At 40.2% G+C, this 23,452-nt stretch overlaps 2 long non-coding RNA genes across 3 annotated transcripts in view; one reads left to right on the plus strand and one right to left on the minus strand.

The window, feature by feature from the left end:
• Nucleotides 1-3,012: 3,012 nt before the first annotated feature.
• LOC141698548 (uncharacterized) lies at nucleotides 3,013-19,634 on the minus strand. The gene is made up of 3 exons (XR_012565152.1): nucleotides 18,972-19,634; nucleotides 3,689-3,781; nucleotides 3,013-3,483 (listed from the first exon to the last, which is right to left on the minus strand). It is a non-coding gene; the product is annotated as an uncharacterized LOC141698548 (long non-coding RNA).
• LOC141698547 (uncharacterized) overlaps nucleotides 19,558-23,452 on the plus strand; it is a 30,824-nt gene continuing 26,929 nt past the window's right edge. Inside the window, exons 1-2 of one of the 2 annotated variants that reach the window (XR_012565151.1) lie at nucleotides 19,558-19,686; nucleotides 19,845-21,057. This is a non-coding gene — a long non-coding RNA (uncharacterized LOC141698547). Of the gene's footprint in view, nucleotides 19,687-19,711; nucleotides 21,058-23,452 lie in introns of those variants that run through there. The other variant, XR_012565150.1, reaches the window with a different exon arrangement.

The following is a 23,452-nucleotide window of genomic DNA, read 5'->3' on the forward strand; positions in this document are numbered from 1 at the left end:
CTGATGATGCTACTCTAAAAGCTGGAATATAAGCATCAAAATTGTCCAATTTTGGTTCATCATTTGGTCATGCTTCTACTCTTATTGCTCATAGAACTCATGATTGGAATTATTCTTGGAGCTTACCCACTGAGAAGATTTCTCTAGAATCAGCTCAAACTTTAGCTGCTCATGCTGTTCATTTGGTTTCCAATCCTGATATGAAAGCCTCTATCAAGACCACAATAGTTTTAGTCAAAGGATTGCATTCTTCTGTTTCTATACTCAAACAAGAAAATGTTGTTCTTAGAGAAGAGAATGTTGATCTTTATGTGACTATTAAAGGTATAAACAAACACAATGGCTTGATAAAGAGGATGTTTAGCATGGAAACTAAGCAAGATCAAATGTCTGAGAAGTTGACAGCTCTGGAAGCTGGTCAGAATGTACCAAAGACAAAATGTCAACCTGAACCAGTTTTGAGGAAAAATGTCAATCCTGATGATGATCGTGATAAGCAAGCTAAGAAGACCTGATGTTATGATAGTTCAAACTGGATTTTAAGATGTTGTGATAGTTCAAACTGGATTTGGAATTCAAAATCAAACTAAACAGTCAACTCAAGTCTCTGAGGGTAGATCACATGTATCTAAACTAAAATTTTCTTTTGTTACTCCAAGTTCAATTCCTGACAACACAGATACAAGTTCTGATTATTTTCCTGACACTAACAGAGTGATAGTTATTCATGATTCTGTTAAAACTGGAGAGGAAGAAATTCTATTTCAGGTGGATTTACAGATTCTCTCTGCTTATGTTGAAGCTTTTAATACTGAAAATTTCAAGGAAGAAGAAATGGTTTTTGATAGAGAAGAAAGTGCACAGGAAGGAAAAATTAGAATTATTGTTGACAAAGCAAATCCGGCATACAGGAATATTCTTAGAAGATTAGAAAGGAATAGATGGAGGAGTACAGATATAAAGATGTTACATGAAAGAGCAGAAATGAGAGCTCAAATATTTCCAAAGATCAAGAACAGATAAAAATGGAGAAAAATTGATGATATCATTTATAGTATTAAATTGAGCTTTACTCCTTGAGGAATAAGGATAGATGGTTTACCTGGTTTTAATACCCTGATAAGCAGTCTTTTTTTGTTATCGTGGGTAACCCACAACCGCTACCCTTTGGGTGCGCACTGGGTAAACCCCACGAGCTCACACAATAGCCTGCAAACCATATGAACTAAGATAAACCGCATTTAAGCGACATGCTCTGACTCAGGAAGCATAATCATAAATTCTTCTCCCGTGGGATTTGAACCTGTGACCAAAAGGATAATCATCCCCTCTTTAACCAACTGAGCCAACCCTTGTGGGCGAGATAAGAAGACTTGGTTAGTACAAGAAAAGAATCCAAAGTTGATTGAACCATTCATAAGAGCTAGAATAGGACATCATGAAGCTAAACTTGTCAATTTAAAGTTGTCGAACTTCACTCTTGCTGATAGTCCTGGTCAGGAAGTAACTGCTGATCACTTGGATAGACTTGAAGCTGTGAAGATTATACTTGACAAACATGATGGTTCTGAACCTAAACATAAAATATTACTCTTATTATAAAATGATCAAGTTCAAGTTCTTTCACTTGATGAACTGATGATCATGTCAACTAAGGAACTGTAATACATATACTATTTTCTAAGAGTCGAAGATAGAACTTTAAGGGAATGGTCAAATATGATTCTTGCCAATATCAGAAAAAGGATACTACATGGTGGTCAATATTACTTTGGTTCATATATTCCTACATACATAAATTTCAGAGGGCAAGAATTCAACATGAAGATAGAAGGAGCTGTCATTGAAAATGTTCTTACACAAAGGCATATGACCATGAATCCTGATGGAAGAAGAACTTGTTATGTGTCACTGAAAAATATGATGACAGAAAGAGCTCAAATCAGAAATCTAAGAGCTGCTATCTATGAATTATCTGATAAAACAAAGTATGAGAAGAATTTGAAGATCAAGCTAGAAGATATTCTGTTGAAAAAGATTGATAAAAGAGTTAAAGTTTTTTTTCGGAGATATTGCAGAATTTATCAAGAAAAATGAAGATGAAAGTCTGAAATAGAGTATGCTTTACACTACCTATTTTGTCTATCTGGTTTTTCGCACTAGACAATTCTATTAGAATTTATGGTTATTCCGCAAAACATAAAATTGGGGGGGGGGGTTGTTGAGAATTGGCTAAGTTGAGAATCTGGATCTGTCTAAGAATCAGGATATGATCAACCGTCAGGATATGTTTATCCGTTGGAAACTTCATTATTATCCGTTGAAAATCTGTGAGTCATCCGTTGATACTTACATATGATATCCGTCGAAACTACATCATATATCCGTTGATCAGCTTATCCGTTGATAATGACTTGAATGACAAGTCAGAGCTGCAAGATAAATCAAAAAATGTTGATTTATAGGATCGTGGTTGATTAAGATATGTATAGAAAGTAGAAGAGTTATATTATAACATATCATGTAATTGATAGAGATTAATTGTAACTGTGTACTATATAAATACAAAATAGGTTATCACAAAAGTGTGGAACTCGAGTATTCGTATAACCTAGCCGCTCTTAAAAATATTGTTTTTGAGAGAGTTTTGTGACAGTTTATTAAAAATCAATATAAACTCTGATTTGATCATCTGTGTTTATTTTACTTCAATAATACATCAATTTATTAAATAATTTTATCCAACCTCCCCTTAAACAATTACTTTACTGGGAAACAGTATCAATAACTACAAATAGTAAGTGTAGTATATTATAAATTTGTTGGCTTTTGTTTAATGGCCAATTTTAAATTGAAATGAAGAAAAAAAACTTTTGGACGCTGATTACTTGATCCTCAATGAGGACATATAGTTTTATATGAATGACAATATTATTAGGAAAGGCAGTAGAATAAAAATCCAGATTAGTAAGAAAAGATCAATGATATTGAAGATTTTAAGTATACTGTACAAGAAAGTTATCTCTGCCCCAGGCCGGTGACTTATATTTAGTGTACACGAGTCTTGAACAATCAAAACATTAAAAATACACTAGGTCTGCTAGAAAAGTTTCTGAGAGCCAAAACTCTTACTATGTGGATGCAAGAAATGCAATAGGCTCAAGATGCTGGTGGCATTGCCATACTAGGTGGAGGGGAAAATTGTGTTTAATGGAACGATTTGATGATTTCTACTTCCCTGGTACAAAAGGTTTGCATATGCATGTTGTTCTCAACCTATGGTGTAACCATCCTTCTGATCTCCAAAGATGCATTGCCTAAAGTTGGATACCATTAGTGGAAGACCTTTGGTAAGAGGCACCTTGGGCTCCCAACCGAGAAGATCTTTTGCCTTTTTGATATCAGGTTTTCTCATGTGAGGGTCGTCCTCTGTGTTTGGCCTGAATTCTATCTTTGCTTTGGGTCTATTATTTCCTGGACCACCTGCATTTCCATAGGCAGTGCATTGCATTTATTATACTATACTATAACACGATTATTCTATAACTGTAAGGATTCTTTTTTAAAGATGTAAATCGACATGCCTAGACTATATCCATTATGAAAAAAATGTTATAGTCTAATAGCAATAGTAACATAAGCCTAAGTTTTTGTAAGTGTAAACTGTAAAAAGTCAAAGATAAGACACCTGAGCAAGTTCAAGCATGGTAAATTCTCCATGGTTTCCAAGATTGAAAGGTCCCGCATGTTCTCCTTCCATTAGGTGCATCAGACCCTCCACCTACGTGATTAAAAGTAGGGCTCCTAATTAACAGAGCTGTTCGTGAACAAAACTCGGGATTGACTCATTTAAGTGAACTCAGTTCAGTTTAAACGAGCCCGTCTTGAACATAAAAATGAACTCGGATAAATAAACGAGTCGAGCCGAACTTTTTGCCTGTTCGGCTCAGACTCGGCTCGTTTAGTTCGGACTCGGCTCGGACTCGGCTCGAACTCGGTAACTCGACTCGGCTCAGATAAAGTTTATATATTATAAATAATAAATTATTACTAATCACTTAAATATTTTTAATCGTACATTTTTTCATCATTTATTAATAATTTAATTATTTTAGAGATTCTGTTTATTTTTCTAATTTTAACACTTACTTTTTTCGTAAGTAAACTATCAAATTGTTAACATGATACATTCATATTCAATTATTCATATTTCATAAATATCATTAAATAAATTGTAATTTACATAAACCAAATTTAATTAAAATAATAAAATAAATAAAATTTGACATCGTCATTTTAAAATGTAATGAACACTTTATAAAGTTATGAATATCTCAATAATTTTAAATAAAGTTGGATATATTTTAAAAATCATCTTGAGAAATAAAATGATATAGCTAGATTAAGAAATAAGTGTAAAGTGTGAGTGTGCATATATAATTTTAAGGAAAAACTAGTAGTTGATCTCGATACAACTTGTAAAATTATAAATTATAATTTAAGGTTATTTGATTGAAAAATATATTCAAAATATTAGTGGAAAACTCGACTCCGCTCGAGTTCGGCTTAGTTCAGTTGTTCGTGAACAAACTTGTGTTCGGCTCGGGCTCGACTCATTTATAAACGTGTCGAGCTTGAACATCACTTTCCGCTCGTTTATTAAACTCGGCTCAGGTCGTTTTAAAAATAAATTAAGCTCCGCTCGGCTCGGACGAAATGCGGCTCAACTTTGTTCGTTTGCGGCTTTAATTAAAACTAAATCTTAGATAATAACGGTGTTCCTTAACCTTAAAGGACAACTAGATTTAGATTCTTAATCATTTGACGGAACTTGGCTACTAAATTAATCAAAAAGATTGGATTTTAAATGGTTATAGAGTCACATTTAGGACTCTAGGTAATGTTCTCTTAGTTTTGATAAATGACTTAAGAAAGTTCAGTTGCCCTGCCCTGTTGCTCCGCTCTAAATTTCTTCTCTTAATAATTGATCGTTACCATGACAATACTTTCTTGTGTGCTATTCATTCTTGTTCGGGCAGAGTTCAAATACTAAGACATCTGAGGGAGCATGAAACTTAAACATTTGACCATCATTCATAAAACATATATGACCCTTTACCATAAAAATTTGTCAGAGGGACCTCCGGAACAAACTTGGTTTTAGATGTTCTCCTTAATCTGATTATTACCAGATCGCTTAAGAAGTTCATCAGGTAATTCACTTAGGGAAACAATTACTATAGACAATATTAGAGGTAAGATCAATATATACTTCTCACCCTCTCTGAATCCTATCTCGAAGTGAGACATACTCTGTAGGTTCATAAGGTATTTGACATGTTCGGTGACAGTTTAATAACTAACATTGCTGAAAACACATAGGTGAAATGTGTCATAACTCATAACAACCATTCAATGCTAGTGAGGGTCTAAAAATGAAAATGTTTTGGGGTTTAAAAGAAATGAAGTTACGTATTCATTTACATGTGCACTACAATTTCTGAATGCAAATCACTATCTCACCTACTTGTGTTGGCACATTCATGTTCAAACTAAACTGCGACTAACATACCACTGCATAATCTTAACTAAGGACACTTACCAAATCAGAAACATATTGGAAACTTCTTGTTTGCTTCCCATCCCCATAAACTGTTAATGGCTCATTCCTCAGTGCTTGTAATTTCCAAAAAGTGATAGTAAGTGCAACTTCAGCGTGCCTGGCCAACTTTTCATATTATTAACCCCATAGTCCAGGCAAGTAAAATGAGGCCACAAATAAAAACTGGCCAATTTCTTCCAACCCTTCTCCCTAACTTTTCTTTTTTTTTTTTTAAATTTACTTTTTGCATTTTATAGGTACCATGTTCATTTAGATGCCAAAAGAAACGTAAATATATCATTTATTTCAGATTGGTATTCGTGCAATACAGTTGGGCTATGACCACCAAAGAGTCCACTGCCCTACTTTTTTATTCTCCTCCAGCACTAATAGAGAGGCCAAGTCCAGATTGCTCTAAACGAGGGGGGACTTGGGCAACAAAAACTGCACCGCTGCGGATGCTCTAAATGCTACAAATGTCGATAAAATGAACTTAAAAGAGTACTTAGGATAGAAATGATTAACTGCGCAACAAAATTGCTGACCACACGACCATCATCGATGTACATCCTAGGCCCATACATGTTAAATAACCTTGCAATTCTCACTGAAAGGCATATGTCATAGCCTACTCGTTTATTCGAGTATTTAACTCAACTCAAATAAGAATGTAATAAGTAAATAGTGGATCAATCATCAGAGAGATCTCACAAAGTAACATCTGTCAAAGAATAAAGAAACATTGTTCATCTGCAGACTTGAAGATTCACTGGAAGAAGTTCAAGAATTTGATCATGCCTCAGTGATTGTTATGGATAAAAAACCAAGGTTATTACTTGCTGTATTTAATACTAAGATTCGGGAGCTCAAGGCCTTTAATGGCTACTCTCGTACTTCGTGACTCAATCTGCCTTTACGAGATGCCTACGTATCTCTGTGAATTAGAGAATCAAGCCAAAAAACGTAGTTCTGATTGGTGGGGGTGAGACCCCTTATATAGATGTGGGAGTCCTTGAATTGGACTTGGTATAGGAGACTTGGTGGACAAGCCTCTGAATTAGGATAGACTTAGGAGTCCTAGGAAGTAGGAAGCTGATTCCTTATCCTTTTAGGTCCCCTTGAGGCTAATCTATAAGGATTTATATCCTTATCGGGACTCTTCTCAATAGCTGATTTTTCCCTTATTAATTAATTACGAAATTAATTAATAATTAGGGCTTTTGGGCCTTTTTTATTCCACCAGACATGATCTGGTCCATCAGGCTCAACCTTTCTGGTCTGAATACCATACACCTTCTTATTGGGTCCAGCAGCCCATTATTAATAAAATCAGGACTTATTTATCCCTATCATTTGCCCCCCAACTTTTGGGAAACATTGATTAGGTTTCACAGAAGTTAAATCTATTCGTTCCCTTACAGGGTTTCGTTTTTCCGTAAAGTGTGGAGCGACCTACACATTTACAGTGAATTTTCCTTTTATTCAGGAATTACCTTAATTTCCAGGAATTTTTCCCTTATTTCCGGGATTTTTCCCCAATTTTCTGGGATTTTTCCCTAATTTTCTGGGATTTTCCCTTAACTTCTGGGATTTATCCGTAATTTTCTGGATTTATCCGCAATTTTCTGGATTTATCCGCAATTTTCTGGATTTATCCGTAATTTTCTGGATTTATCCGCAATTTTCTGGATTTATCCGTAATTTCTGGTTTAAAATGCATACAAAATTGATTAGGATGCAGAAGAAATTGATCAGGATTCAGCCAAATCGATCAGAATTCCTGCTCAATTTCGATCAGGATCCTGATCGAATTAACTCAGGATCTTACACTCTGGTCGACAGGATTCCTGATCGATTTCGATCAGGGCTCTGATCGAATTGATCTTCAAAGTGACACCCTAGTCGACTGTTACACGTGCTTAATCGATCAGGATTCCTGATCGATTTCGATCAGGACTCTGATCGAATTAAGTGATTTTCTATCATTCTGATCGAATGGAATATCGATCAGGATTTTCTTCTGTGTCGATTAGGACTCTGATCGATCTTAGGGGATTTCTTCCCTCCTGTTCGAATAATATATCGACCAGGATTCTCTTTTGTATCGATCAGGACTCTGATCGATCTTAGGGGATTTCTTCCCTCCTGTTCGAATAATATATCGACCAGGATTCTCTTTTGTATCGATCAGGACTCTGATCGGATTTAGGGGATTTCTTCCCTTCTGTTCGAATAATATATCGATCAGGATTCTCTTTTGTATCGATCAGGACTCTGATCGATCTTAGGGGATTTCTTCCCTTCTGTTCGAATAATATATCGACCAGGATTCTCTTTTGTATCGATCAGGACTCTGATCGGATTTAGGGGATTTCTTCCCTTCTGTTCGAATAATATATCGATCAGGATTCTCTTTTGTATCGATCAGGACTCTGATCGGATTTAGGGGATTTCTTCCCTTCTGTTCGAATAATATATCGATCAGGATTCTCTTTTTGTATCGATCAGGACTCTGATCGATCCAGTTTAAAACTCTGGTCGATTTTTGACCATTCATTTTCCATATGAGCTTCTAGATTATTCCTGATATTTCTAGTAGACGGGCTTTTAGGTTGGGCCTGGCTAAATGGGCCTAGAAATGCCTCGTATTCCGAGCTTTTCGCCTATATAAGTGTAGTGTGAAGTGAGAATCCTCACTTCACTTCTCATTTCTCATTTTCTTCTACAAACTTCTCTAGAGTTCTCCCTTTGAGTAGGCGATTTCCGGCGAGCACACAGCCACCGTAGCTCCACCATTCTCAAGTATTTCTGGGTTTCAAGCTTTTAAACGAAGTATATCAATGGCGGACCGCGACTTGGCTCGTTTGCAGAAGATGAATGTCTCTAAAAGAGGTACAAACATTCAAATTCAATCTCCATATACTTCTCTCATTGACATGATTAACTCGAGAGGTGATGAATATCCTTCTCTATCTGAGTTAGATTCGTATAATCATGGTAACACTTTTCATGAGTTAGATGGTAGAATAGAGTCTATGAACACCCTGTACAGACTTCCACCCCACCTTAGGATCACTCCAGCCGCCCCTGGGGATAGGACTTGTAATTGGGAGGGGGATACCCTGTTCATTTATCGAGGAGCCCTGACCGCAGGTCTTAGGTTCCCATTCCACGAATTTATTCCTCGTTTATTAGCCGATATACAAATCAACCCTTGTCAACTCCCTCCCAACGCCTGGAGGAATATTATCTGTTTTATGGTCCTTTGTCTCAGGAATAACTTCCCTCTTTCCGTAGCTGTCTTTAGGAAAGTTTTCCAATTCTATAATAGCTCCATGAGTCAACCGGGATGGGTTTTAATTCGCCAACGACCCAAAGTTCCCCATATCTTTGATAGTAACTCTATAGTCGAGAACAACCCTAAATGGAGGGATGAGTTTGTGAGGCTGACCTGGGCTGGGGGTGATTGGGCCACACTCTTCCGTAGGCCATTTTGCAAGGTATCAGATGGTAGTCTTGGTAGTATCAGATTGACTGATGAGGAGGAGGTGGCCTACCAGGCCTTAATTTCAGATGATGGGAAAACGGATACCTGGACCCTTTTAGAGGAGTTTTCTTTGAAGAAAGTTGGTCTCTCCCAGGCCAGTGATAAGGGTAAATTTATACCTGCGTAATTATTTTTCCTTCTCTTTAATCGCACTTTTTCTTTTTTTTCTGGATTTTAATGTTCCTTCTACTTTTCCTTTCAGCTTGCGAGGCCATCAATAATGTTAACAGGCCTAAGGAGGGGGAGTCAGGCCGTCAGAAAAGGGCCAAGCTAAACAGGGACCCTAGGAGCAAACCTGACGGTCCTTCTTTTCTTAAGCCCCACGTCCCGGTGGTCGAGCTGGGGGACGATGTGGATCCTCCACTTAAGGCACATTCCTTCAGGCCTAACTGGGGCTTCAGGAGGAGTGATACGGTGGTTGGATCCACCAAACATGCTAAAGATTGGTCTTATCACTCCGTCACTCCCCATGACTTTACTGACATTGTTACGGGGAATGATATTGAGACTATTGAGCTTCTGGGTTCTCAAGCCCAAGCTGCGGTAATTTTCTTTCTCTCCTTCTTTGAATCCCAACTTTTTTGTATTCCAAAGAACTTGTGCTAACTCATACATATTTCTTTGCAGAGTAATACCTACTTCCAGGCGGCCCTCCATCAGGCTAGGTCCTGGAAGGGTAACTCAGATGTGTTTGAGAAAGAGATGAAGAAATGGGAGGAGAGAGCCAAGGTCCTGGAGAAGAAGCTGGACACGAAGAAAGAGGAGCTGGCTCAGGCTCATTCCGAGCTGGTGAAACTTAGGAGCGATAAGGATAAGCTCATCGATGACTACATGGATTCTGACAAGTTTAAGAATCTCATGGAGATTCATGATGAGGGTCTTTATTCCCTACAGTTTACTCAGGGATGGGACGCGGCCGTGAAGGCGGTTTCTGAGAAGTACCCGGGCTTAGTCGACCCTAAGGACTTTATAAGTCCTGAGCAGGCTGAGTCGGAGGACAGCATAGATGCCCTCTTTAACTCCCCTCAGCCAGATGATCGCATCTTGGATCCTAACACTGCTTCTCCTCCCGCTTCTCCTGCGAAGGACGCTGAAGGCGCTGATAAGGAGAAAGAGAATGAAGGCTCCCACATGGAGGAGTAGTTTTTCTATTCTGTAATTTGATCCTTAATTTATGTCTGGACTTTTGTTTGTATCAGATCTTATTACCCTCTGGGGTTATTTTATATGCTTCTTTCCTTATTCGTATTTTTCTCCTTTATCTTTCCGATACTTTAATATGCATTCAAGCTTGAACTAATTGGCCACACCAGTGTTATCACAACTCAAACATCCATAGGTTGAAATAATTTCGATTTCTTCAGTTTGAAGTCTGGTTTTTCAAAACCTTACATAGCATGGGTTCGACCCTAATCAATAATAACTAGACAATGTAAATTCTACTGGAATATAAAATCCTATGCAAGCAAAGCTTCCAGGTGCTTTTAAACCTACTTGTCACAATGACTAGTGAGAATCGTACTTCGCCTATCTTACACGTAGTAAACCTTCAGGTTTTGTGCGTGCCAGGTCCTCGGGACTTCAAAACCATCCATAGTCTCGAGCTTGTAGGTTCCTCTACCTTGAACACTCTTGACTCTGTACGGCCCTTCCCAATTTGGGGCAAGCTTCCCTTTTTGTCCTACACCAGATGCTTCTATCTTCCTCAAGACTAGATCGCCTTGTTTAAAAAACCTTTCTTTAACCCTTAAGTTGTAGTAGAATGAAGCTTTTTTCTGATATTCTACTATCTTTGCATGTGCTTTATCTCGCACTTCATCAATTAAATCCAGGGCTAATCTCTGCCCTTCCTCATTTTCTTTCTCATCGAAAGCCTGAATCCTTGGAGAGGAATGTGATATCTCCACAGGAACTACTGCTTCCGCCCCATATGCCAACATGAAAAGAGTTGCATCTGTCGTGACTCTACAGGTAGTCCTATAAGCCCATAATATGGGAAGTATCTCATCTACCCAATTATTTCTCGACTTTTCGATCCTCTTCTTTAGTCCATCCAGGATTATCCGATTTGCTACCTCTGCTTGTCCATTGGCTTGCGGGTGAGCCACAGAGGTGAATCGTAACTCGATTTCATTTTCTTCACAATACTTCTTGAATTCCTCATTGTTGAATTGTGTTCCATTGTCAGTGACGAGGATACGGGGAATTCCATATCGGCACATAATGTTTTCCCACAGGAATTGTGCAACGTGCTTAGTTGTGATTTTGGCCAAGGGCTTGGCTTCAATCCACTTGGTGAAATAATCAATGGCTACAATCAGAAATTTCCTTTGTGCCGTGGCCATAGGAAAAGGCCCTAGAATATCCATCCCCCACATGGCAAAGGGAATAGGCGAGTTGATAGAGGTCAGCATCTCGGGGGGTTGTCTAACAACTGGTGCATGCTTCTGACAGCGGTCACACTTCTTTACATATTCTTTGGCATCAGCCATCATTTCTGGCCAATAGAAGCCTAAACGAGTTATCTTATGAGCCAAGGCCCTGCCCCCCAAGTGTTGTCCACAAATACCTTCATGCACTTCTTCAAGAGCCAAGCGTGCCTCATCGGGCCTGAGACACCTCAAGTAAGGAACCACGAAAGATCTCTTATACAGAATTCCATCTATCAAGGAGTACCTTAGTGCTCGAACAATTAATTTTCGTGCTTCAGTTGCATCGCTTGGCAACCATCCAGTTTGAATGTGAGCCTTAATGGGATCGATCCATGACGCCCCCAGGCCTATGGGAGCCACAAGCTTAACATCTATGCTTCGTGTCTTCAAAACACGGAAGTACACACTTCCTGAACTTTCTTCAATCTCAGATGAAGCAAACTTTGATAGCGCATCTGCTTTAGCATTTTCTTCCCTTGGAATGTGTTCAACATGGCATTCATTAAATTGGGTCATCACAGCCCTTACTAGGCGAACATATTTAGCCATCGTATCATCTCTTGCCTCAAATTCTCCCTTTACCTGGGATATGATCAGCTTCGAGTCTCCACGGACCTTTAAGTTTTTGACTTTAAGTGTCCCAGCTAGACCAAGGCCAGCAATCAGGGCTTCATACTCTGCCTCATTATTTGTGGTTGGGAAGTCTAGCTTCATAGCATACTCAATTAAGAATCCATCAGGGCTTTGCAAAACCAATCCTGCTCCACTGGAGTTTGTTTTTGATGCCCCATCAAAATAGAGAACCCAATATTCTTTATCATCCTTCTCTTTGTGCCCATTGTCGACTCCCTTGTCTTGAGGTATGATATCTTCCTGCCCCCTGACTTCTTGGTTGGGTATGGTACATTCCACCACGAAGTCAGCTAGTGCCTGGGCTTTAATGGCCGTACGTGGCTTATACTTGAGATCGAACTCTCCCAACTCTATTGCCCACTTAATCAGTCTCCCACTTGCCTTGGGACTGTGAATGATATTTCTCAGTGGCTGATTTGTTAGCACTTCAATTTGGTGAGCTTGAAAATAAGGACGCAGCTTTCTTGAAGCCATTACCAAGGCTAAAGCGAATTTCTCAATGGCTGAATAATTTAACTCAGCACCATGCAAAATTTTGCTGACATAGTATACGGGTTTCTGGACTTTCAATTCCTCCTTAACCAACACCGCGCTCAAGGCGCTTCCTGAAACAGCCAAGTACAAGAATAAAACTTCACCCAGAACTGGCTTGGCCAACAACGGGGCCTGGCCCATATACTTCTTTAACTCTTCAAATGCCTTCTGATTTTCCTCACTCCATACAAAGTCCTTAATGTTCTTTAATGACTTGAAGAATGATAAGCACTTGTCTCCTGACTTGGAGATGAATCGTCCTAGCGCAGCAACCCTTCCTGTGAGTTTCTGAACATCCTTGACAGTTTTTGGGGGTTCCATGTCCAGGATTGCCTTTATTTTATCGGGGTTAGCCTCAATTCCCCTCTTTGAGACCATCAATCCCAAGAATTTTCCAGATCCTACTCCGAAAGCACACTTCGTAGGATTCAACATCATCTCGTGGTACCTCAGGACCTCAAAAGCTTCCCTCAAATGGGTTATATGATCAGTCTTTACTAGACTCTTGACTAGCATGTCATCAACATAGACTTCCATAGTCTTCCCAATAAGATCCTTAAAAATTTTATTCACCAACCTTTGATAGGTGGCTCCTGCATTCTTGAGACCAAACGCCATAACAAGATAACAATAAACACCAAAGTCAGTGATAAATGATACCTTTGGAATGTCATCCTTATGCATTTTGATCTGGTTGTATCCGCTAAACCCATCCATGAAACTCAGCATCTCATGTCCAGCGGTGGCATCAATCAAAGTATCAATTCTAGGCAGCGGAAAACAGTCTTTGGGGCATGCATCATTCAGATTGGTGAAGTCTATACACATCCTCCACTTTCCATTAGCCTTCTTCACCATTACAGGATTTGCTAACCACTCCGGAAATTGAATCTCCTCAATGAAACCAGCCTCTAAGAGCTTTTCCACTTCCTGCTTTATAGCCTCTTGTCTTTCCGGGGCAAAATTTCTTTTCTTTTGTTTCACTGTCTTCCGGCTTGGATCCACGTTTAACTTGTGAGTAATTAACTCCGGGTCTATGCCTGGCATATCAGCTGCTGACCATGCAAACACATCACTATTTTCTTGTAAAAATTTCACTAACTTCCCTCTAAGGGGCTCCTCTAATGTGGCTCCAATGAAAGTCATCCTCTCAGGATTCTTGGGATCTAAAGGAACCGAAACCAATTCTTCTGCTGGCCTTCCTCTATTCTCATCATTTTCTCGAACATCCATATCTTCAATAGGAAGAACCTGCCCCCCGACTCCATCTGCCCTCAAAGAGGCCACATAACAGCTTCTAGCCATTTTTTGATCTCCTCTCTCTTCTCCAATCCCGTTTCGGGTGGGAAACTTCATGACTGAATGGTATGAAGAGGGGACTGCCTTGAAGGCATGTATCCCTGTTCTCCCCACGATAGCATTATAAGTTGAACTAGCCTTTACCACCACAAAATCCAGCATCTGCGTTGCTTGCCTTGGCTCCGTACCTATGGTGGTTGGCAATTTAATTATCCCTTCCACAGGACATTCTACTCCAGCAAATCCATATATCGGCATGTCGGTTGGTGTCAACTGGGAGTCGTTATACCCCATCCTTAGAAAGGTGTCGTGGAGCAAGATATCCACAGAAGCACCATTATCCACAAGGACCCTCTTAACCGGGCTATTTCCTATTATCGGTGTTATGACCAGCGGGTCGTCATGGGGAAACTTCACACCCTCTAGGTCGGAATCATCAAAAGCCAATGTTACTTCTGTCCTGGCCCTCTTCGGGGCTTCTCCAACAATATGCATAACCTCCCTAGTATATGCCTTTCTGGAATTTTTGGACAATCCAGCAGCAGTTGGACCTCCAAAGATCGTGTTTATCACTGGCCCTCGAGGTCTCGGCCCTCCATAAATGGTGTTTATAACTGGTCCTCTAGGCTGGGGGTTTCGCCCCTGATCGTCTTGGTCCCTCCTACGATCTTCAAAGTTCTTCCTTTCATTATTATTTCTGTCCCCTCCATCTCCAGTATACTTGTTCAATCTTCCTTTTCGAATCAAAAATTCAATTTCATCTTTCAATTGCCTACACTCATCGGTGCCATGGCCAACATCTTTGTGAAACCTGCAATACTTGCCCTTATCTAGCTTGGCGGGATCAGCCTTCAAGGGCTTAGGCCAGCGAATATCTCTGTCTTTCTCAATCTCCATCAAAATTTGACTTCTGGGAGCATTCAGCTTAGCGTATTCAGTGAACTTTTGCCCAGGTCCTCCCTTCTTGGGGTTTGAATCAGGGTTTTGTTCGGTTCTAGGATATTTGTCCTTAGCAATATACTCCAAATCAGTTTTTCGTTTCTTGCCTCCAGTGGGCTCATTACTTACTACGGTCTTTCTCATACTTTCTTCAACCTTGATATACTTCCCTGCCCTCTCTTGGAGCTGCAACATGCTCTCAGGGGGTCGTTTGGCCAAAGACATCTTGAAAAACTCATCCCTAATTCCTTGTTGCAGTGCTATCATGGCTACCTTATCATCAAGGTCTGGGACTTTTAAAGCCTCCTTTGTAAAACGATTTAGGTAATCTCTTAAGGATTCCTTAGCTCCCTGCACAAGACTCATAAGAGATGCTGAACTTTTCTCATGGACTCTTCCACTGATGAATTGCTTAATAAAAGCCTGACTTAATTCTCTGAATGATCCAATAGAATTTGGGGGTAGGCGACTGTACCATCTTTGAGCCATACCCGACAGGGTTTGAGGGAAGGCCCGACATTTTATAGCATCATTCACGGGTTGCAGCAGCAGTGCATTAGAGAATGTCCTAACATGATTAGCGGGGTCTCCCGTGCCATCATAGGCTTTGATAGTGGGCATCTTGAATTTCCTTGAGATATGGGCATTCATTATCTCTTCTGTGAAGGGTGGAGTTGGATCATCAGGATCTCCAAGGGGAAGGAGATTGCTCGGATCAGTTCTTGGGACAGCAGCCCTTCTTCTTACCGGACCATCCAGGTCTATGATAGGAGGAGGATTTCTCCCCCTAGGAGGTATGTGGGGTCTGGTGGCTTGGTGAGCCTCCAAATCACGCCTCAGCCTTTGGATTTCAGCCTCATGAGCCCTGATCTTTTCCTGCACTTCTTGGGGATTCGCCCCTGGGGTGCTTTGGGGGCGTTGCCTTCCATCGGCTATTGGCTCTTTTCCAGGACGCCTCCTTCTCGGGGCCACTTCATCATCCGAAGATTCGGAGTCTCTCTCAGTGTATGGACCAGAAAATTCCCGATCCTCAGGGATAGGATCCAAACCTCGTATATAGGGGGGCGACCGCCCTCGTGCTTCGCTTCGCCCAGCATATCCGCTTCCTCCAACCTCAGGGTGAAGGGGCATCCCATAAGGGGGGTTAGTAGTAACAACAGTTGAATATTCATACCCGACGGGTCGAGAATTCACAGGTATATGTACTTGCTGAACTTGAGGATTCGTACCTTGAATAGTCGTGGGAGTTGTCCCTTGTGGCTGAGGTTGAGTTGCCCCTGTCTGGGCTTCCCCCTGAGTAGATGCATAAGTTGAATGGGGAGGAACCTCCACGGTTGATGAAATCACCTGGGTTGTCCCTGATGGTGTTCCCTCCTCCAGAGTGCTGGTTGTTCTCCGTGTTCTCGCCATGGTTGTTGTTCCTTCCCACAGACGGCGCCAAATGTTATGGATAAAAAACCAAGGTTATTACTTGTTGTATTTAATACTAAGATTCGGGAGCTCAAGGCCTTTAATGGCTGCTCTCGTACTTCGTGACTCAATCTGCCTTTACGAGATGCCTACGTATCTCTGTGAATTAGAGAATCAAGCCAAAAAACGTAGTTCTGATTGGTGGGGGTGAGACCCCTTATATAGATGTGGGAGTCCTTGAATTGGACTTGGTATAGGAGACTTGGTGGACAAGCCTCTGAATTAGGATAGACTTAGGAGTCCTAGGAAGTAGGAAGCTGATTCCTTATCCTTTTAGGTCCCCTTGAGGCTAATCTATAAGGATTTATATCCTTATCGGGACTCTTCTCAATAGCTGATTTTTCCCTTATTAATTAATTACGAAATTAATTAATAATTAGGGCTTTTGGGCCTTTTTTATTCCACCAGACATGATCTGGTCCATCAGGCTCAACCTTTCTGGTCTGAATACCATACACCTTCTTATTGGGTCCAGCAGCCCATTATTAATAAAATCAGGACTTATTTATCCCTATCAGTGATATAAATCAAGATCGTGGATTTAATCAAATGACAGAGATCTCGTCAAGGTATCATTTATTACAAGGATTCAATCAGAACAACAAAGTCAAGACATGAAGAAACGTCACGAAAGTTAGTCACTCATGAACCAGACAGTACATCGAGTGTCAGCATTGAAGTGGCGGAATTGATTCATAAGTCTCAGTGACTTTCAGAAGATTGTCAGAAGAATGGATGCTGCTCAGGGTTAGTATTAATTCTCTATTAATTAATTAAGTCATATAATTTAATTAAGAAAATAAATTATATCTGCAAGGATTAATTTATTGATTAATTGAATTAAATTGATTAATTAATTTAGAATTAATATTAAGGATTTACAGAATTTTAATTGGTTAAAATCTGTTTTAATTCTAAAAAGACAACTGATTGTACTAGTATGACAATCGGTATGACAATTGATAGTCATACCGAAAGTCATGCTAATTCAGTTGATTGTCTTGATAGAATTATTATTTAGATTAAAATCACTTATTAATTCAGTAAGACAATTTCATTTGAACTAATATGACAATCGGTATGACAATCAATAGTCATACCGAAAGTCTTGCTAGTTCATTTTAATTGTCTTGCTAGCTCTAAAAGATTGTCACACCGAAAGTATTATTGGACAAAGGATTGTCATACCAGTTCATTAATCTCGGCTGTGTTGATTAAAAAGCAGCAGAAGCATCCAATTAAAAAACACACATACAGAGAGCAATCAAACAGAAGCCAAGAACAAAAAGAGAACAAGCAGCCAAATATTTTATCTTATCTGCTAATTCAAGATTACAATTTCTAGCTTGTAAAGTTAAATCCAATCAACTAGAAATCACTCTCTTGTTCTTGTGTATCAATCTAGCGGATTAAAATCCCTAGAACTTAATCTCAAATCGCATTTAGCATTTGATCTTTTAATTACAAAAATAGAAAAAGTTCATGTCGAATTTATTCTAGATTTGTAATAATTGATTTGAGATTAATCCCTTGTAACCGATACCGTAGTTGTAACACCTTTCAAGTTTAATAAAAGTTTTATTTAACTTGAATTTTGTTTCACAATTTTATTCCGCATTTTATTCGACTAAACGGTATTGTTTGCATTCAACCCCCCTTCTACAAACAAATTGGGACCTAACACTCACCTATAAACAGTTAGAGATTTCGATTTATACACCAATGATACATCAGTATAAAAGACTCTTGACCATGCAGAGTAGGTTTGTCAAATAAGAAACATATACCTCAACTTTAACACCTCTATGGTAGTCCATTGTCAATATTTCAGTTGTCCTTTTACCTACATCATAACAACTCCTCACACCTAATAATTTTAAGTTTTAATTTAATACAACATCAAAGAAATTTTACAAATGATGTAATAAAAACTTGTACAACAGACCGTTAAATTAACATGTCAAGTTCAGTAATATATTAACCAGACACACTTACTATTATACAATTTAACCTAGTACAATCAAATAAATGCAAAATGGGCAAATAAATGACTCGATCACAGCCGTCCAGTTGCTGATGAATGAAGGATTTATCTGACAAGTAAAAGACACCGACTAGATCTACTTCAGCAAAGTCATAACCTTCACTAGGGACCACAATCATTCCACACGTGGCCTACCTGACTAGCGACTCACCAAACAAAGTGAAATACTACCCCAGATCCCAGTTCAAAAATTGTATGTTCAACCTCACGTTAGCCTAACCCCTTCTATACGCTTACAATGTGGCATTTTTCGATTCAGATTTCAGATTTTGAGTTTTGATGTTAATTTTGTGTGATAATTAAAATTTGATAAGATAAATTTAAGAAGTAAATCATAAAATATGGAACTAGATTTCAAATGATACAAGAGTTCGAAATTATTCAAAAGCACGTAAGGTGTGTGTGCATGAGTGTGTTTATTTAGTGTAAAAAATAAATAATAAGAAAAAAAATTGAAGCTTGTAAACGTACCAACAGGATTGACATTGCACCAATAAGTCTCAACCTGTGGATGTTGCAAAGGATCACCATAGACTTCACTAGTACTTGTTAACAATCATATTAAGAGTCCCAACCACATTCGTCTTGATCGTCTTAACCGGATTAAACTTATAATGAACCGGAGAAGTCGGACATGCAAGATGATAAATCTAATCAACTTCCAACAACAACGGCTCGACCACATCATGTTGAATAAGCTCAAACCTAGGGTTTCCAAAATGATGCATCACATTTTCTTTTCTCCCTGTAAAGAAATTATCAACCACAATCACATTGTCTCCTCTTGCCATCAAACGGTCCACTAAATGACTTCCAACAAAACCGGCCCCACCCGTGACAACAATTCTGAGGCCTTTAGTTTTGAGGCCTAAGGGTATTTTTCCACCGGAGTTAATAAATGGCGTGGCGGAGAATTAGTTCGTGGAGACGTAGTTTGTAAAAGTAGTAGGGTAAGTGTAATTGCTAGTTGAGGGTAGCTGTTGAAATTATGACACTCTCAAAATTATTGCAAGATTATTCTAGAAGTATTAAATATACTTACTTTGAATCTGGTTTATAAGTTCTATGTATCCGACTTTTAGTATTCTGCAGACTTAGTAAAATGTAAAGTCTGGACAATTTTGTAGAACTCTCTGGAAGATCATACACCGTACTATAAAATGGAAAACCATGTAATGCATCAAAGGTGAGCAATCAGTTTTATAAATCTCCTCTCCTTCCATAAACAAATATTACAACAAGTGGTATCAGAGCACAATCCATTTCGGCACAAACATTCTCTGCACTATAACAACATTCAGCACTATCTCTGTACTATAACATTATTTTATTTTTTCATGGCAGGTGTAAGCACAAATCTTATTCATGTATTCAAAGGAGAGAATTACGAGTTCTGGATTATAAAAATGAAAACTATCTTACGAGCTTATGAATTGTGGGATATTATCGAGAACGGAGTTCCAAAATCTACAGATCCTCAAGCTTCCCCACAATCATCCGGGTCATCAATAATTTCAGTAAATGAATCGCTAAAAAGGGATGCTGATGCACTAGCCAAAATACATCAAGCTGTTGCTGATTATATATTCCCCAGAATCATGAACACTACTTCTGCAAAATAAGCTTGGGACACATTGCAAGATGAATTTCAAGGTACTGTAAAAGTTCGAACAATCAAACTTCAAAGCTTACGAAGAGAATTCAAAAATCTATGTGATAGGGTACAAGATACCCGGATAGGCGTCGACCTGGACTAAAGGGAGACATGCTCAACCGATCTGCTAAGACCCCCCTCTCCCAGGCCAATCAAGCATAGGAGCCCAGGCCCGGGTCTACCCTGCCTCCCGGATCCGGATCTGCCTGCATACCCGGATCCGGATCGGGGCCAAAACCACAGTTAGGGAGGTCTCAGCAGAAACATCACATCCCACAACCCGCCAAGGAGGGGTACGTGGGCACGTGACTATGACAGCTATCAATAACCAACACCCCAGACAAGCACGGCGCGTGTCAGAGGCCGTTAGGACACTCTGGAGGTGGTCCTCCCATGCACACGTGTAAGCAATCTGCCCAAGGCAGGCGTCCTCCGCTCCCAAGATCCAACGACCCAGATTTAGAGGTAACTACCCTTAAACCCTACCTTGGGGCTATATATACCCCCAAGATGAAGGGTTTAGGGGTTGGAAAATAATTTCTCTTGCACTCACACATTCTCATACACTCAAAACACACAGCAGCCATCACATATAGACACACATACAGAGCAGCCTCTAAATTACATAAACATATATACTCTCATCTTCTCCAAAGCATGTTCTTATTCTCATACCGGAGGCGCCGTGGGAGTCAAACCCCCCTTCCGGTGTTGTTTTGCAGGCGCCCAACCAGCAGCTACACCTCACCCCCGCACAGAAGATCCAGGAATGCCGTCGGACGGAGCCGCCCGCTCACCGGAGTTATCATTTGGCGCTAGAAGGAGGGGGCTCCATCCTTGGGTCTCGGTGCCCCTGGATTCATCTTCATCAGCAAACTCTTGAGAGAGTCCACTTTCAAACCTGTAAGAACATAAACAACCAAACCCTTTCTTGAATATGAGTTTTCATTTTAACCACGTTTGTATGAGCTTCTTGCTTTAGGTCGTGTTTGTGTGAGCCCGCTCTTGTTTGTTAAGTTTTATTTGTTTAGGGTTTGATAATCTTGGTAATCTCGAAGCCTGGGGTTTAATAGTTTTGGTGGTTTAAAACCCAGAACTGTTTTGGCTTACGTATTTTCTTTTGTGTTCAAGAGCCTGCTGTTCTTGTTTGGTATTATTTTTAGCAAAACCCAGAAAGTTTGCTTGCTGTTATTCTGGAAAATTTTTGTAATATTCAAAAAAGCAACCTCAGATCCACATTTGTAGCCTCAAATCTTGGTCAGTTGTTTGTACAATTGTGGTAATGGCAAGAGCAGGAAAAAGTACAGCTGGTAGGCCCTCCGCCAGTACCCACATTCAGGATCAAGACCCCTCTCAAGTTCAAGAACCTGGGGGAGACAGGGAGACCTTCCAGGAGCAACCACTGACACAGCATACTCCAATCAGGGATGCTAGAAATGTCATAGAGCTAAATCAGTACAAGTACACCAATGTTCCAGTTGCAGAGGAGCATATGGCTAACTTAATAAGACATGAACTTGCTGAAGCAATCAGGCTCTACAGAGATGAACAAGCCCGGGCTCAGATGGAATTTGAGCAAGATGATGAGCAAGAAGAGTCCGGGGACTCTCAGCAATCCAGGAGATCTGTCTTCGACCGAATTGGGGCTAAGGCAAAAAAGAATCAAAAGGAGCCTAGCAAGAAGGAGACAGAAGCAACCAGAAAGAAAAAGCTAGAAGAAATCAGAGAAAAGATAAGAAAAGAGGAGGAGGAAAAGCTGGAGCAAAAAATTCAGAAAATAATGCAGATGGAGGAGGAGAGACTCCTAGCTAAAACAAAAGGAAAAAGAACACGGAGGGACCCTACCCCCGAACTCATTTCCGATGACGAAGAGGAGGGTCAGAAAGACCTCAAGGAAATGATCTACGAGCTCCAGAGAAAAATGGAGAAAGAATCCGGGGTGGAAGTTGGGGAAACCCTCACGCCCTTCAGCCACTCCCTAGAAGCCATCCCCCGACAGAAAAATCTCAAACACTACAACTTCGATTCTTTCGATGGGCTGGGGGATCCGGAAGAGCACCTCAACTATTTCGAACAGATAGCTCAGATATACTATTACAATGACTTGACGAAATCCAGATTCTTCGCCTCGACCCTCAAAGGGGGGGCTCAAAGATGGTTCAGCAGAATCCCATCAAGAAGCATCCACTCCTGGAAAGAATTCAGAGAAGCCTTCCTTAGAAGATTCAGAGCTAATAAAACACATGAAATGCACATGTGCCACCTGGAGACAATCCGCCAGTACGATAACGAAGCACTCTCAGCCTACATGCGGAGGTTTCAGGAAGCCATCAACAAAGTTTCGAATCCTGATGAAAGGGAGGCTCTAAGCATATTTCGAAGAAACCTGGATCCAGAACACAACGAGAGATATATTGTGGAATTGATAAACAAGGAACCCCAAAGCCTGGACGCTGCTTATTCTATGGCAGCCCGGTTCATAAAAGAAACGGATGTTCTCCAGGCAATGAGAATGACTCGGAATGGAGGGAACAGGAATAAATCTCCTGATGACCGACCGAAAGGGGGTTACCATCAGGAGAAAAAGTTCAAACAAAGAAACCAAACCCAGCAAACAAACGTTGTACAAAACACCCCAATATTCCAAAGATTGGGTCCTAAAACAGAATCCAAAAGTGATCCCGGTCCCCCTAGGCAGCAAAGGGAGCCTAGGCAAGAGCCAGAGTGGACACAACTAAACAGGACCCGGGAAGAGATATTGAAGGAGATCAAGGGAAAGCCATTCTACTATCCTCCAAAGCCAATGTAGACTCCCCCAGAGAGCAGGCCTTACAACAGACAGTGCGACTATCATGAAACCCATGGGCACAAGACTGAGAATTGTCTCTCTTTAAAATACTTCATTGAAGATCAAGTCAAGAAAGGCAACCTGAATCAATACATCTCAAGGGAGAAAAATCAGAGAGAGGAAAGGCAAAGAAAAGGTAAGAATGTGGTAAATGTGGTTCTGGGAGGCTCACACTCTCCCCCTAGGAGCCCGGGCTCAGGAGATGAGGTATTCTCAATCCAATCCTACCCGGAGATGATGATCTCATTCAGCAGCAAGGATTATGAAGGGGTCAACCCAAATCACAACGAAGCCTTGGTGGTAACACTTGATATCTTTGACAACGAAGTGAGAAGGATGCTGATTGATAATGGATCTTCAGTAAACATACTCTTCAAGCATACTGTGGACCGGATGAAGCTAGGGAGCGTGCGCTCAAATGAATGCCGAGAGGACCCTCTGTATGGGTTC

This window comes from Apium graveolens, chromosome 11 (assembly GCF_009905375.1).
Source record: "Apium graveolens cultivar Ventura chromosome 11, ASM990537v1, whole genome shotgun sequence".
Lineage (NCBI taxonomy): Eukaryota > Viridiplantae > Streptophyta > Magnoliopsida > Apiales > Apiaceae > Apium > Apium graveolens.